The 17604-nt window shown below is 37.1% G+C and overlaps 1 long non-coding RNA gene across 1 annotated transcript in view; it reads left to right on the forward strand.

Annotated features, from left to right (window-relative positions):
* Positions 1-17604, forward strand: part of LOC105508242 — a 154431-nt gene that overhangs the window by 128378 nt on the left and 8449 nt on the right. Inside the window, exons 2-3 of the long non-coding RNA XR_001001228.1 lie at positions 6379-6496; positions 7223-7364. This is a non-coding gene — a long non-coding RNA (uncharacterized LOC105508242). The remainder of the gene's footprint in view (positions 1-6378; positions 6497-7222; positions 7365-17604) is intronic.

Consider the following 17604-nt stretch of genomic DNA (forward strand, 5'->3'; position numbering starts at 1 on the left):
TGGAGCTGGGAAACCTGGTGGGAATCTCTGCTCTGTGGCTTGGTGGCAATATAATGGAGGACAATTTACTTTACCTCTCCATGCATCAGTTTCCTCACTTGCAAATGGGCATGGTAATAACTCCTACCTGCAAAACAATTAGAATAGTGCCAGGCACATGGTAAGTACTCAATACATGTTAGCTGTTACTATTTGTTATTTTTTTCTGCTTATATTATGTAGAGTCTCTTGCCGGCTTTCCATTCATCCTTTGACTCCAAGTTCCTGGTACCCTGATTCTGAACTGAAGGAGGATTTTAAACTACTACTACTAAAGATGACTTGAGTTTTGCTGAGCACAGCACTTCATGATTAAAACTGGCCTTGAATTTTGTCTGTATTTTTAAAAGTTCTTTCAGGATCTCAGAGCTTATTTACTGCTTTGCCGTGGATGTTGGTCAGGGGTTCATAGAAATCCTTTATGTCATAGATTCTCCTTGGAAATCTTACCCTTTGAAAGCTTTTGCTTTCCATTGGTCTCGGGTAGTCTATTCTACTCTGATGTTAATATTTTTTTTTCCAGTGACTTTGCCTAAGATTCTATTTTCTCTAAAATTCATATGCAAGTCTTTCAGCCTTGACTGGAACAGAAAACAAAGAGGGAGGAAGAGGATAGGGTAAAAAAACCTCTACATCTGAAAAATACCGGAAATGAACTAAAACCAGAAACCTTTGTATACAAACTCTTTCTACTCTGAGGCCAGTCTGTCTGGGCCCCAGAAGTGAATTATTGCAAGGACCATTTTTGCCTGCTCTATTTGAGATGCTGCCATCATAAGATGTGAGTCTTAACTCTTAGCATTAGAGTCCCAAGTGAACTTTCTCTGAATTTCACAATGAATCTGTGTTATTTTTAATTGTAGATGGCTACTATAGGTAGAGCTCGAGATCCTCTCTAATTCAGGAGATTTGCCCTGCACGTGGGATTTTGCTCACAAGGAGGGCAGTTTCTGTTTGAGGATCACATTGTGAGGCTGCCATTTTCCCTGCACACATTCTCCCTATGTTCTGTTGATCTATACTGGATAGTAGTCGGCTCCAAAGAGAGAGAGAACAGTTGGGTTCCTCACAAATTCTCTCCTGCTATCTTCTGTAGCACTGGAACCGAAGGAAGAGGTTGGTTAGCTATTTCTCCAGAGAGAAGTAGCTAGGGCTTTACTTGCTTGACTTATCAGTATGCCAGGGCTGAAGATATACCCATCAAGTTTCTGAGGATTATTTTAAGACAGACAAGATTAGGCAAAATTACCTTTTCTTACTTAAAAAATCTGGCCGGACGCAGTGGCTAACGGTTGTAACCCTAGCACTTTGGGTGGCCAAGTTGGGTGGATTGCCTGAGCTCAGGAGTTTGAGACCAGCCTGGGCAGCACAGTGAAACCTTATCTCTACTAAAATACAAAAAATAAGCCGAGCATGGTGGCGTGCACCTGTAGTCCCAGCTACTTGGGAGGCTGAGGCAGGAGAATTGCTAGAACCCGGGAGGCAGAGGTTGCAGTGAGCTGAGATTGTGCCACTGCACTCCAGCCTGGGTGGCAGAGTGAGACTCCATCTCAAAAAAAAAAAAAAAAAAAAAAAGAAAGAAAAAAAGAAAAAGAAAAATATTTGGTCTCAAATTCTTACATGTTATCTTCCCTGGAGAAACTTGAGTGGCAGGGAGTTCTTTTGCCAGGGTAAAGGTAGGTCGTGGTCTCTACTACGCCACACCGAGGCAAGAACTTGTGAACCTCATCATTCCTTCTGTTGACAACTCCCTTCCCTAATAACAGTCCAAGTTAGTGTTGACTTAGAGCAGTGCTTGAATTCACCCTAAAAAATGTTCCCCAAAAGGTGTTCTGAGGAACATTACTTTTGAGAGATCCTTGAAAAAGAGCTCCATGAAGCCATGTTTAGGTGATGCAGCATGCTACAGTCCTCTTAATATGCTTAAAGTGTATCCTGCGGAACTAGTGTTTACATAAGATACTTTGGGGAATGTTGAAATAAGCAAAATAGGATATATACATAAATGGGAATATTACACAAACTTTAAAAGTGTTACCTGTATATTTTATTTTGCAGGAAAAGGTATTCATTATGAAGAAAAAAATGTAAAACAATATACATGGTCTAATCCCATTTTGTTAAAAAAAGTTGTAAGATGTATAAAAAAGCATGGAATATATATCAACATCTTACTAGTGATTATCTGTGGACAATGAATATATGAGACTATATTTTGGATTTTTTCTTTTGCTAAGCTGTGTTTTCTAATTTTTTTCTATAATGAATGCATATTACTTAGATAATGAAATACTACTACATTTTTAAAAAGAATGCTTTGCTTAGCACATTAGCTTTGTTTCAATTTTATTTTTAGGTTTTAGCTAAATTATTATCTCTCCATAAACTTTGTTCAACACTAAGAAATTTGAATTCCTGAAAATATGGAGTAGCCTTCTCTGTCCATGCTTTTCTTTGTAGCTGCAGGGTATCAACTTTAGCAGAGCTCTCTACTTCTTTTTATTTTTAGTAGAATATTTGGAAGTATATGTAAGGGCCTTGCCACACTCTAAGGAGGATTCCTAATAGGCATTGGAGCCTCCAAGCCCAGTACTTTTGCCCTAACTTTATTCTGGTTTGACCACAGCCCTTGAAGGAGATGAAAAATGCGAGGAGCCACATGAAGACACTTCATTTGAATCTACAACCGAGGGCAAACATCCTTATAGCAAAACTTGGGAGAAAGCTCTTTTTTGCAGATTTATCTGGCACAGTAGTCAGTCCAAAAATTGAGCTCCTATGCCAAATTCCTTCATTTGATAAAGATTAGATTGTTGAGTAGCAAGCAATGATGCATTTTCATAATTCTTATCTGCATCTGTAAAGCTGGTAGAGTGGAGGATGGCTTTTCTCATCACCCAGAGAATAAACCAACATGTGATTTTCTGCTTCTCACATCACACTGTTAAAAAAGAAACAAGAGTGCATGCATATCAGGCTCACATAGGGAGAGTCACTGAAAGCAGGGTTGCCAAATCTTTTTGGAGAACATTCTTGTTCTCCTTACTACCCTGGCATACTTCGTAGTGAGTAGCTTCCTGTACAAAGGAAGAAAAGTGAGCCTGACAGAATTTAGATTCTACATGAGGTCCTGTACTTTGTTAGTTCCTATCAGGATTGCCTTTACCAAAGCTTTATGGGTTCAATTAGTTTTCATTTCAGTTCACTGATTAACCTATCGATTGTCTTTTTGCCTTTTCAAATGCAGCAGCTTAGACAGTTTTATTATTACCCTGTAAATTCTTCAGACTTGCATTCTGTGGCATTGGCTATGTAGTCTACATTTTGTAAGCTCTTTTAATTGCTTCTCTGAAGTGTGGACTTATTTTGAGAGAAGGTCACAGTAGTTTTCGTTAATCCAATGTTACTTTCATAATCTTTTGACTTTGATTTAAAAACAAAATTCCATTAGGTTTGCCTATTTCATCAAATGAATGTTTTCCATTTTGTAAGGAGTCTTTCCTTTATAAAAGATCAGCCCAATTGATGTATTTTTGGTTACATTGCTACTTTTGTGGGCCATGAGTAGACAATTTCATAGCCAGCTAAGGATGGGTAGGGGTAGGAGGGGCGATGACTATGCAGTCTGTAAAACAAACAGTCCACTGACTTCTTGTATTTCTTGTTCCTTAATTATTGGACTTTTTATTCATCTCCCGATTTTTTTTTGGAAGAGGTCTTAGGGATCAAGTAGATTTTTAAATAGTTAACTTTGCTGTAATTGACATTTTAGATTAAAATGAACCTTTCAGATAAGCATAGAACAAGCAATGTTTGTTTCAAAATAATATAATTCAACTTTAACTTGATAAAAATATATTGAGACTAAACTATGAACTGGAGGTTAAAAATATACATGGCTTCTTTTATTCAGGAGTTTACAATATAGCGGGGAGATAACTTCTAATAGAGAAGATCTGTTTGTATTTTGAATATTTTAGAACAACAGAATGTGAATACTTACTACCGTGTTAGTAAACAATCTTAATTATTTATTTAGGCCCCTGTCTTCGTATCCTTTCTAAAATTCTTTGAACGTTATTCTAGCTTAAAAACCGGAACTATGCGCATTTGGAAGGTATTGTATAGGGTAGCTGCCTCTTTAAAAAGACATACTAGTACAAGAAATGCTCAGAGAAGAACCAAATCAATCAAGGTTAGAGTGATTTCCACAAGTGGACTGATAAAATAGTGATGACTTGGAGGAAATATGATTGCAGTCTATATACTTGCTGAATACACTCCAAATTGGATACAAACTGGCACACCAAATACATGTAATTTGCATACAAATGAGCACACCAAATTTTAGAATACTGATGTTTGCAAATCTTAAAGCTCGAAAGAGGTCACTTTAGGACAAATAAGAGCAAGTGCTACTTTTCACAATAGATAGTTATAGGAATCATTCAGGCTGAGACAATAAGTGAGCCTCTTGAGGCTGATATGTAGGGCAACTTACCATGCTCACCCATAAAATATCTCTTGCTCATATTGCTAGTGCCAGGATATGGTACTAAATGAATATTTTTAGTTGGGTCTCATATAATATCATTAATTCTTAGAGTTCCTATCTTTAAATGAGTTAAAAGGCACCTTTGAAAAAATGTTTCTAAATGTCTCAGTGTGTATCACACTTGTTTAGGTACAAAGTTTGTTTAGGGAAAGACTCACATTAATTTTTCCTTTGTATATTTTACACTCAGAGCTGGCCAAGGAAAATGCTATTTTTGCCAAACACAAACTAATCAACAACTGTTATATTTTGCAATGTATGATACTGCCTGATTGTCTAATAGAGGAATTACTTTTCCCTCAAGCACTTTTAAAGTAATTCAAAGTGTTATGTTTCATCAGTGGGTAATTATGTTTCTCCACTAAGCTTATAATAACAGTGAAGTCAGATATGTTCCTTTTGCTTTTTAGTAGTAGAGTTCTAATAATATTTGCTGAAAGAATGAATAAATTCAGCAAATCTAGCAAGACTTGCTGAATCAATGAGTGAATGAATGAACAAACATGACTTGAGTCAGTCTTTTTGTCCTTTTCTGCTCTGAGCAATGGGCAAATCACCATGTGTGTAAGTGCATATTGGACCATACATGAAGTCATTATTCCTAATGATATAAATGTGATTTATAAATTTCAACTTGAGATGAGTAAATAATAAATATATAACAACTATATATCTTATAGATGGCATTAAGTTAGCATTATATTTAATTCCAAGGGGTGCTGAGATGTTTGCTAATAGTTTTTGAGATTTTCCTAGGAGTTATATACAACGGTTGAAGCATTTTCAGTAATATACGTTCACCCCACCATGTACTTTTGTGCAATGATATACCAGAAACGCATTTTGGTAATTAAATGTGATAGTACATGTGAAGGCTACAGTGTATGAGACAAATTGATTGTTCAATAAACATTAGCCATTATTATGTTCTTATCATTGCATAACCAGAAGCTTCAGACTTACTATTGTGAAAAGGTAAAATTACAACAAATTTAGTGTAAAGATCTTACTGAGTTTTATTTGTAATTCTAAAATCAGGCACATCTCATTCTATAAAGTAGAATGAGTATTTTGATGAGCTGGGCAGAGGAGCTTGGCTTTACAGGAAGAAAAGGGCTGAGGAAAGCAGAAACAGAGAAGAAAAAGAGGATTGGTTATTTCAAAGTTACTTTCTTTGTAAAGTTGAAAGCAGAGGGGACTTCCTTACCATGCTGGCTAAAACCTACCTGTTCTCAGGGTTTTGGATTCTCTCTCCCAGGTTTCTGGAAGGTCAGATAAACAATTCTTTTTTGCTGTGGTGGTGTGGAACTTCAGGACGAGTAACTAGATTTGGTTTGGTCTGTTTGGTCTAGTGCAGGAACTCAGTCCAAACCAATGGCCTCTTACAAATTTTATCTAACACCACATAAAACCATGGGGATAGTTAATCTCCCTATAAACCTTAGAATGCTGCACCAGATCTTCAGTTTCTCATCGAAAGGGTCTTCATCCTTAATTTTCCAAAATGATTGAAATACAGTTATTTGCAGTCTTCCATCAGCTTTCAAGAATATAGTTTCTCAAAAGTACTACAGTTAGATACATTTTAGGACTAGTTAAATTAATTTAGAACCTGTTTTGTAGTTTGGAGAGTGGGTTCATACAAAGCCATAAATATATTACCCAGATCCACATGGGCAAGAGTACTCCACTATGGTCTGTATGTAATATAGTTTACATTTTCCCAATGAAGCGCTAATTACACTGATAATGGCTTTATGGTTCCTCCCCCACCCCACCCATAGAATCTCTCTGTGTCACCCAGGCTGGAGTGCAGTGGCGTGATTTCAGCTCACTGTACCCTCTGCTTCCCTGGCTCAAGTGATTCTCCTGCCTCAGCCTCCTGAGTAGCTGGGATAACAGGCACTCACCACACCTGGCTAATTTTTGTATTTATAGTAGAGATGGGAGTTCACCATGTTGGCCAGGCTGGTCTCGAACTCCTGACCTCAGGTGATCTGCCCATCTTGACCTCCAACAGTGCTGGGATTACAGGCATGAGCCACCACGCCCAGCCAGCTTTGTGTTTAAAAAAGGAGTTATTGTGTTTTATAAACATGAGCAAGATAACAGATAGAATGGTACATTTCAGGTTTTCTTTAAAATGCTACAGTTGGGGAGAGGGTAACAGATAAAACACGATTGATCATGAATTGGGAGTTCAGGATACTATTATATTTTCATATATGATTTGCAGGCTTCATAATAAAAAGTTTAAAACAAACCAAATATAATGAAAACCCTCCCAATGGGTCAGGAAGTAATTAGAAATTATTTAATCAATGGTGCATATTTTGTGATATGCACCATTCTAGGCACTAGGAATTAAATGTGAGCACTAGGAATTAAATGTGTCCTCTTGGACAAAAAGTCCCCAGCTGCTTTCTTTCTCAAGACTGTGATCCATGTTCGGCAAAGTGCGTGTTCCAGTTGTGATCACAGTACTGTTATTTTCCTCTGAGCCTGTGATTCTCAATCCTGGCTACAAAGTGGCTCTGTCCAAGAGTCCTACGAACTTGACTCTGCTTGTGGGTGTGTAGCCACAGAGCTTAGCCTTTATCCCCCTTGACTATATTCCATTTTCTGTAGAGGTTGTTGCCTTCCAACAGGGGTGGTCATTTCCAATCAGACACCTAAGAACTACTAATGGGCAATGATGGAGGCACATTCTACATGGAGGCATATTCTAGAAACCGTTGAAACTGTGTGTTGCTTTGGACAGCTGTTTCATGTATGTTTTGGAGTGGGAATGGGATCAACCTCTCAACATTTTTCTTGTAGGGTGATGTGTTGTTAATGTAATGGCTTTGATTTTAAAACTATCCTTATTTCCATACTTTCAAATCCAACAAATTAGGTAATTTGCAGTTGGTTTCCTATTCATTGATGCCTGTTATTAAGGCCTATGGTTTTCTTTCTTTAGTTAAATAAAGTGTATCAAGATTATAAATTTATTCTGAACATTTGAGAATTCAAAATCATGCAGCATGACAAACTTCTTTCATTTTGCTTCTCCTCAGGTAGTAAAGATATATTTTTGAAGTGACAAACACACATAAAAAGAACCTGAAGGCATCTATTGTACATATGTTTGTTAGCATTGTTGCAGATTTCATTAGAACTCTTTCACATCAGTCATTTAATGGAGTCTAAGCATGTAGGAAGCGTGGATGAAAGACCATGATTACTTATTTACATTTTCAAAAATTTGTTTTCTTTAGGTGTTTTTTCCTGTTTCCACTTTATGTTGAATATTATTTACATACACTATACACAGCATCATAAGTTTATGAATGCCAGGTTTAATGAATCACCTAGCACAGACTGTATATTTAAGTAGAACACACTTACAAATGCCTGATCTAATGAGCAATGATGTTAATAAATGGTTGCCACTTCCAAACTTTGGATACCCTGTCCAGATTTCAGAAACATGCACAGGATAGTTAGGGTTAATGGTTGACAAAACTGTAATTCAGGGAATGTTGCTACCCACACAACCTCACTCCTCTGCTTGCAGCATGTAATGGTCTTCACATCGTTCCTAGACTATCATCCAAACTCCTTAGGATGGACCTTCATAACCTGTCCAGAACCTACCTCAGCAGTCCTATTGCCTTTTGATCTCTCCTTGCTCACTGTGCTTTCTTTACATTCTTTCCAAATTCATTCCAGGGACTCAGAGGGTTTAAAGTCTAGATTCATATAACTTGTAAATGGTAGAGCTGGGATTCAAGACTAGGTTTGTTTGATATCTTTCAATTTGTCTAATTTAAAATAAAATATGTTATTTCTCTTCAGGAAAATGTAGGAAGGAGGGCTTTACTTTCTGTAGAACATTTGTATAGGGGAAGAATAATAATTTTTTTCTCCAACATTTTTAGACTTAGTTGAAATGAATCCCTGTAATGAAAGACTGATTAAAAAAATAAAAACAAACAGAAGTTCATTAACATGTATATTTCTCATATACATGGGAGACACCCAGGGAGTGAGTAATTCTTAACAAGATAGCTTGTTCTGAAAATATTCCAAGGCTGATGTTTCCTTTAAATCAGTCTAGAGATTGAAATGTTAAGCACATTGTCTCTGGATTGAATATAGTCATTAGATGTGTTTAGTTTGATTGCTAGTGTAAAAAATGTTGAATTTGAATGTATTTAGAGAAGACTCATACTCTAGTTCTGCCACAAACCCTACCATTTTCTATTCTTTTAACAGCAGACATTCATTTGTATATTTGAGTGACCCCTGAGGGCCTTTCAGATTTGATCTTTGCTTGAGTATTGAGGATGAACTGGCTCTCTAAATGACAAAAATGATACTCATGTTTTGACTAGTAGTTGTATTGTAACTTTAAAAACTGAAATTCAATTGGATTTCACCACTTGCTGTGAAGATGAGCTACATACCTTTTGTAAGTCTCAGTTTCCTTATGTGTAAAATGGAAAAAAAAATACAAATCTCTAACACTGTGGGGTTGCTGTAAGGATTACATTAAAAGATATCTGGTATATAATATTACATGTTCAATAATTGAAGGTATTATTGTTGTCTTCTATAGCCTTACCAAGTAAGCTTTCAAATACCCATGGTTGACATACATGCTAATAGAAGTAACCTCATAAAAATAAACATTTATAGTGTAATGTCTATGCTTGTTATAGTTATTAACCTCAACAAGTAAAGATGGCAATATATTTTAGATTACTTCCATTTTGAAAAACCTACTTTCTAAGAAGTTTCTGGGAGTGATTTCTCAGCAAGAAATATGGTGCATGGTTTTTGGCCATAACTCCTTTTCTGAGGGTGTTATCTGTCATTGGTAAGAAGTGCTTAGGACCCAGACACATGGGATTCCTTTAAGCATTTGAAAGGAATAAAGGAAGGTAATTTTTTGGCAGCTGAAGAGTAGAAACAGTTACCATGTCGTTATTACATGGTATGGTTGATGTCTGTTTTGGCCCAAATTTCTGTAGAAATGTGACTTACCAAATGACTTTACCACTGTGCCCCTTTGTGTAGCACAGATGGGGATGCAAATAGCAGTATGAGAGAGCGAGTTACCGTCATGCATCTGCCTTTAGTGACCATGGAACATCACATAAACAAACACGTAGGCAGCAAACAGTCTACATTTTAAATGAAACATCTTTGCCTTTAAAAAAATAAATAACCTTTTATTTGTTCGTAGATTTTAGTTACATTTAATAATAATATAAACACAGAAAACCTAGGAGACCAATGAATTTTATAAGCACAACTATCATCTTTGGGGCAATGGTTTGTAATATAATAAATTCTTCCCATTAAATTGCCCTGTGTATGCCAACGATCTTGCCAAATATGTTTATCTGGGTACACAATAGCAGCATATTTGGCATATGGACAATAGAAACTTTCTAATCCCACATTCTTGCAGGAAAGAAGGTGGAAAGCTAGTAAGGTATAAAATAAAATGTATTTTGTAATGAGAAAACCTAGCTTTGGGGGCATAGTTCCAATACATACTATCTGAATGTTCATTTAACCGCTCTCCTTATAGATACAGCTGCAGTGTCCCCATTTTTCAGATGTAGAAACTGGCAATCAGGAAGGTTAAGTAAATTTGCCAAGGTCATTCGTCTAATTAGAGCCTGAGTCAGGATTTTGAACCCTTGCTTGACCGACCTGGGCTCGGTACCTCATGATCCACCTCCTGGTAAAGAAATGCTGTCTAATTATGAGTCATTATTCATGGGGACTAGAGAACAGGTGTTCACCCCAGTCCTTGGGACCAGAAAGGAGAAACATGGAGAATAAAACTCAAGAAAAGACAGAAAACTCACCCCAGGACTGCCTCTGAGAACAAATTAGAAGACAGGAGCCTAAGGCTGAGTCAGAGGAGTAGCTACCAGTAATTAATCAGTTTGACAAATGGCTGCCGGCACAAAAGAAGACCAGCTGAATTGGGAGGCCAGAAAACAGGGGAACTTACAATGCCAGTGTAGATTTGGCCAAAGCAGGAAGAGATTTGGAAAAGGAAGAGAAGGCAGAGGCAGCATGAAATAGGCTACAAGATTCTGATTCCTGTTACTTTTTACATGTCCTTGGGAACTTCCTGCTGGGAAGACAATGAGCTGCCCAGGGGGGCTGGACCTTTTTGCATTACAGGCATGGGGAATGGCAGGGGAACCCCACCAGGAATAATTTAACAGGGATTTGGGAGGAGGAAAGGAGGAAACAAGAACCACACCAAACAGAGCAGAGAAAAGCCACCAAAAAGTGAGCTGGATTCTCATTTTTATATGCAGAATGCTACAACTTAATTCCTCACTCTGTATGGATATTGCCAGGGAGTGATGGAAGGAATGCCCAATGAGATAGGTCACCTGTTTCAATCTTGCTAGAAACTCATCTTTGATTGGGGAAAAAAACTCTTCTGTGAATGTGACATTCCTGGGTTTTTAACAGCAAATGTAGGGGGTACAGTTTAGGGCAGCAGATAGAAAGGCCACTGGGGGATCACAGACAGGTCTGGCCACACCTTGCCTCACTCTTTTTTCACCCTCAGTCTATACCCTTGAATGACCTTTTCAATATATGCGTAGGGAAGAAACAAATTTTGCAGTTGCAGTATCCTGAAAAATGTCATAACAATATGAAAAATGGTAATTTCCCATAGGAAATTAGGTTTTATGGGCTTGAAGCTTGCATACACTTTTGTATTCTTCCTTTTTTTTTAAATGACATTTTCTCATCTTTGTACATGTTAGCATTATGGAACCAGCCATTGGTGTGAAACAGAGCTGTCAAACAAAATACAGAATTCTATAAGACTCAGAAAATTGAAACTCTTAGTCACTACACAGGGCCCAATTTCAGGTGCATTACATGCTCTGTCATATCGAGTAAGACTGCTTCAAGCTCTGTCACTATTACAGCTGCACATCCCACATATCATTCAGTTGCTGCAATATTTTCACTTTTTTTTTTTTAACTACTTTATCCAATGGCAGTGGTGCTGAACACTGATGAGAATGACAGAGCTCTGCAATGCCAAAAGCATTCAGGGAATTTAATCTCAATTCTAAATGCATAAGCTCGACTTCTGCACAGACACTTAGAATATTAAAGGGCTGGAGGAAATGGTTTTGAAAGATTTTAATCATACAATAGCTAAGTACAAAGAAACTTAGATATAGATAGGAGAATTATTTTTAAAAGCTTCATGCAAAGATATGAAAGCAGGAAGTGAATTTAAGGGTCTTTCCTTTAACAACTTCCAGCTTTTCAGTACCAATTGAACACAAGAGTATACTGCCATTTACTTTGGGAAATGAACTAATCTGAAAATCTGATGTTGTGTTTGTTTCTAATTATTGAATAAAATGCATTTACTAAGAACCACTATGCACCAAAAACTTAAATCTTAAAATTCCATGGTATCTGTGCTCTCACAATGTAGAGGTAATGTTCTAGAATATCTATGTGATATGGTTTGGATCTGTGTCCTCACCCAAATCACATGTTGGATTGTAATCCCTAATGTTGGAGGTGGGACCTGGTGCAAGGTGACTGGGTCATGAGGGCAGATTTCTCATGAATGGTTTAGTACCATCCCCTTAATACTGTCCTCATGATAGTGAGTTCTCTCGAGATTTGGTCGTTTAAAAGTGTGTGGCACCTGCCCCCGACTCCCCGTTCTTGCCCCTGCTTTCACCATGCAATGTACCTGCTCCCCCTTTGCCTTCTGTCATGATTGGAGGCTTCCTGAGGCCTCCCCAGAAGCATGTGCCACCATGCTTCCTGTACTGACTGCAGAACTGTGAGCCAAATAAACCCCTTTTCTTATAAATTTCCCCATCTCAGGTATTTCTTTACAGCAATGTGAGAATGGACTAATACACTATGCAAACTTTTTTAGCTGAGGGTGCTGTGGTGATTATGCCCCTAACTCTTTATGACCTCTTCTTGGGAAGTCTCATTTAATTGAGTGCTTTCATAATGTTTTATTCTCTTCTACTACTGGTTCTGGGGCAGGACTAATCATATTAATATGATGTTGAGTACCCCCACCTTTCAGGATGCCAACCCAGTGTGGGGGGTATGCATAAAGTATATTTGTACTAAAAAATGATCTATTATTTATCTGAAATTCAAATCCTATTGGGCAACCTGTGTTTTTAATTGCTAAATTTGGCAACCCTAACTGGGAGACCTGTATTTATATAATCCACATTTCTTTTATGAAAAATGATGGAGCTATTCAACATGCATTCATGTGTATGTGCATGCATATATACACACATGCACACAGGCTCCCATTAGTTAATCTTTTAGGAAAGCAAGTTCTAGGGCAATGCTGGAGTTAGCACTCACTCAGCTCTGTTCTGCATTTCTGAACTGAAGTACCCTCTACCAGATGGTTACCTCATCTTCTAGAGAGCTCTTTTTTTCCTCCTCAGTATAGATGCCTGTATCTTTTCATCTCTTAATGTTATCCAACTCTATATTGCTTATTATTAACTGATTCAGAAATTATAATTTATTTCACTAGTCTGTAGTTTATTGGTGGGTGTGAAGGAGGAATAATCTTTATCATTTTAATGTATATGCCAGAATGCATTCTTTAGGAGAACTCAAGCATCAATTGAGGAAAGCCTAAAAATTCCTCATAATCATAAATTAATAGTATTAATATCCATAATAGCATTAATAGTATTAGCTGAATACATATTGAATGCTCTATTTCACATGTATTACCTAATTTAATTAGGAGGTAGGTGTTATTATTATTATTTGATTGCTGTTTTAGAGAGATAAAGTCCAAGTTACATACCTACAAGTGGTGGATTCAAGCATAGGTATGCCAACCTCAAAGCCTGTGCTCGTAACCACTCATTATTCTATACTGACAATTCTGCAAATGTGACCTCAGGCCATACTTTCCTTTAAGTTTTCTGAAACACTTGACTCCAAATAGAATCCTAGGTATAAGCAATATTACAGAAATTGCATCTTTAATATTATAATGAGTTTAGAACTCTTCTGATACTTCTTCAGGTGAATCAGCTTCCCTCAGAATTCTGCTTAATAACATTTCATATTTTTGAAAAACATTCTGGTCCATTAGTTGAATCAATGAGGTAACAATGGAGAGAGGAAAATGCTAAAAATATTAACAGCCAGTAACCTTGCTTCCTCAGGGTGAGTTCTTCAGTATTATAGCTGTAGAATAGCTTTGCTATCTTCAGCTAAGCATATAGTTCAGAAATTAACCTTCACTAAACATATGAAATGATGATAAAAATACAGAAAATGTTTTCCATTCATCCGTGAATTAGCTCACATTCTGTGTGTAAAAAGGAGAAAATATCTTTGGAAGCTTTAAAATGATGGTATTTTCTAAGTTATAAGAAATTTAAGATTTGCAAATGCTAGAACAATCAATTCCCTTTTATTCTCTTAAAATCTAGGTGAACTTGATTCATTGTCTAGATAATGGTAAGGTTTACCAAAGTAGACTCTTATGAACAGCAAGGTAGAACCCTTCAAAAAGACTGGACTCCTTCATTTGGTTGTCATTTTCTCACTATTCAACTGCTTAGTTCTAGCGTTTGTATTAGGTTCTAGGTTTACAGGAATGTGCTTTTAAGAAGGTCACAATTTGGCTATTGGGGTAATGGAAGTAAATGGGGAAAAATAAACAAGAATTACTTTACTGTGGAGAGTGCTATAATAGATTTAGGGACAAAACATGATTGAGAGGAAGATCACCGCTCCTGGGGGAAGGTACCAAGAAGGCATCTTGGAGGAAATGACATTTGACCTGGATTTTAAGGGATGATTGAGGTTTTGGCCTCAATCTGGATCTATTGCAAAAACTCTTTATAGTTCTTTGCCTTCAGAGTTTTCAGATTTTCTTTCAAGTTGCTGTTTGTCTTCTCTGATGTGTTCTATTTTGAAATATCACATTAATCATCAGAAAGTCCTTGTCAATAAATGAATTGCATTTGCTCAATATACACATTCATATTTATTTTCAGGTAACTTTGAACACATGGTAAGGAAATGCATTCATTTGTTCTCTGAGAACTGCTCACCTAATTGCTTGGTACAGTCATGTTCAATGATATGTAGTTGATTAAAAAATGACAAATACTGTGACCAGCTGCCCTTTTGATGTCAAATAATGTGGAAGATTGAACACCATGCTGATCCATTAGCCATTTCTAGGTCTGGCTCTTTTCAAGTTATGTACAGTCATTTTCTCTTTCAGAGAGAATATAACTTTTTAAAGCTTTATTCTTTGCTCTTAGCTTATGAAAGAAGGAATTCACACTTCAAGAGGATGTCTGTACCTAATTGTGATTTATTAATTGGGTAGATTAGTTCAGGGTATAAACAGACAATGTTCCTGATGTTTCAAAGATATGCCATTGGCCCAGTGAATCAGGCTAGGGTCTTCATGGCTTTCTCCATGAGAGCATCAGTGTATACACTTTGCTGTGGCTTGAATATTTATATCCTTCCTCTCCAAATTCATGTGTTGAAATCCTAACCCCCAAGATGATGGTATTAGGAGGTGTTAGGGGACTTTAGGAGGTGATTAAGTTACAATGGTAGAGCCGTTACAAATGGGATTAGTATCCTTAGCTCGCTCACCCCTTCTACCATGTGAGGACACACTAAGAAGGTTCTCCCCATAAGCCAAAAAGCAGACCCTTTCTAGAAACTGAATTTGCCTGGATTTTGGACTCCCCAGCCTCTACAACTGTGAGAAAGAAATTTCTGTTGTTGATAAGCCACCTAGTTTATAGTATTTTGTAATAGCCACCTCATTGGACTAAGACAGGGTTGCAGTATTATCTCCTTAATTGTCCATCACTCAGCCATATTTCAGTACTGTAACTGAAATGAGATTTGCTCAGTCTCTCACAATTTTCACTAACCAGACTCTATTGAAAGTGAGATAAATCCAACTCAAACTAGCTCAAATAAGAATTGTGATTGTCTCATGTTCACAGAAAGTTGAAAAGGTTAAAATTTTGGCATCTTTGGATCTAGGGATTCAAACCATGTCATCAGAAATTTCTCTCTCTCTCTCTTTTATTTAACATTTCTCAGCTTTCTCTTCCAGCTGAATTCTTTTTCTGGCACCCTTTTCCTATGCAGTAGCAAAAATCAATGCTGATCGCTTTACACTTACGTTCTACTTCTAGAGATCTCAGAATATAGACTGATAGGATAGCTCTGGAAAAAATCCTAGGGATGAGTTTGAATTGACTGGATTTGGGTTCAGTGACAATCCATGAACAGTCTACTGTGACCAGGGTGATTGTATCCTCTGAGCAACACATCTTGTAATTCATGTCACTGTTGGTGCTGGAAAGTGAGGTCAGACTCCTGAGTCACTTGGACTGAGACTGGGAATGGGACATTTTCCAAAATATGCTAGGAAGAAAGAAGGTGTCTACTATAAACCTATAGATAGCCAAGTCAGAATTTCAGCCAGTTCTGTGTGATCTTAGAACATTAATGTGAAAATATGATCATCCATTCATTCAACAAATATTTAGACATTTTTCAATGCTATATGATAAAATAAGACAGAAAATGTGCCTGCTTATATGGAGCTTACATTTCAGATCAAGGCAGAAAATAAAATATTCAAAAATAAGGACAAAAATATGTTTTCAGGTAGTGGCAAGTTCTCTAAAAAACTTGCATGGGTGAGTGGTGAACTTAGCTGGTGAGGTCAAGAAGGTGATTATTTGTGCAGGAACTGACCATGGGGAAATCTAGGGGAATATATTTCCATATGACAGATGGCAAGGGCCTTGGGAGATGACTTACATGGCTTGGATTTTCTTTCCACTAAATTTTTTTCCTTCCCCCATTCCTTGATGTCTATATCTCTAACATTCTATCTGTTGCATTCAGAACTAAATCTGGACTTGTGACTACATGGGTTCTTAGTTTTTGTTCACATAAACAGTCATCATAATGATGATTAAATGATGCGCATTTAATTTTGTAGTCATGCTAGAATTGAGAGTTGTGCTAGCATCTCTCTCTCCATTGCTAACTCTGTTCTTTTTTGTCAGAGTGACAGATGTTTGTCACTTCCAATGCTTCCATTCTCCCCTGCCATTTCTGTTGCTTTGTCATCTTGGCTATTTGCCATTTGCTTATTTTTTCCTTTTTCTTCTGTCTCTCTACTTTTTTCTGTTACTTGGTTCAGATGGCTTGGATTTTGCACAAATTGGCTTGGCTCTTACAGTCATTACTAACTATTTAGAGAGTATCCTTTCTTTTAATGTAACAAATCGACAAATCATAGCATATTCTGTGTAATTTTCAGCTCTTCTACTCTTAACAATTTTGCTGTGATTTTCTTTTCCTCTTCTAGAGGTACCTACCCTTCCTCCCCATTGGGTGCCATCCTGAAAGGTTGAGACCACAGGACAGCTGATCTGAGTCATTATTCTATTTGCTTACTTGCTTTTTGTACCCTACATCTACACTAGGGCCAAACACCTGTATTCTTGCTGTTTACCAAATCCTTTAAACTTAATCTTGGCAGCAGTTCTCACATTTATGCTTTTTTCTTACTGCCTTCAGCAAAACCAGCCTATTTCAGATTCTTACAATCTCATCCCTGTACAGCAACCTTCAGCTGTTCATATTTCTCTCTATCTTTCATGGTCCTTTATATTTCCAACCAAATTATCTCCCAAATGCTACTTTCTTAGTATCAGCCTCATGATCAAAATCTTTCAAAATCTTATCACTAAATAGAATGAAAGACCAAGTCTTTAGCCTGGCATTCAGCACACTTCATGGTAAGTTACGAATCCACTGTTTTCAGTGCTCACTCTAGACATTCTCTAGAATCTCAGCTCTAAGCAAACTAATCCAAGCATGGTCTGTAATGCATATTGAATAGCCTTGACTTCACAATTTTTTGAAACTTGACTCCTTTCATC

Source organism: Colobus angolensis, unplaced genomic scaffold, assembly GCF_000951035.1.
Source record: "Colobus angolensis palliatus isolate OR3802 unplaced genomic scaffold, Cang.pa_1.0 Scaffold16, whole genome shotgun sequence".
Lineage (NCBI taxonomy): Eukaryota > Metazoa > Chordata > Mammalia > Primates > Cercopithecidae > Colobus > Colobus angolensis.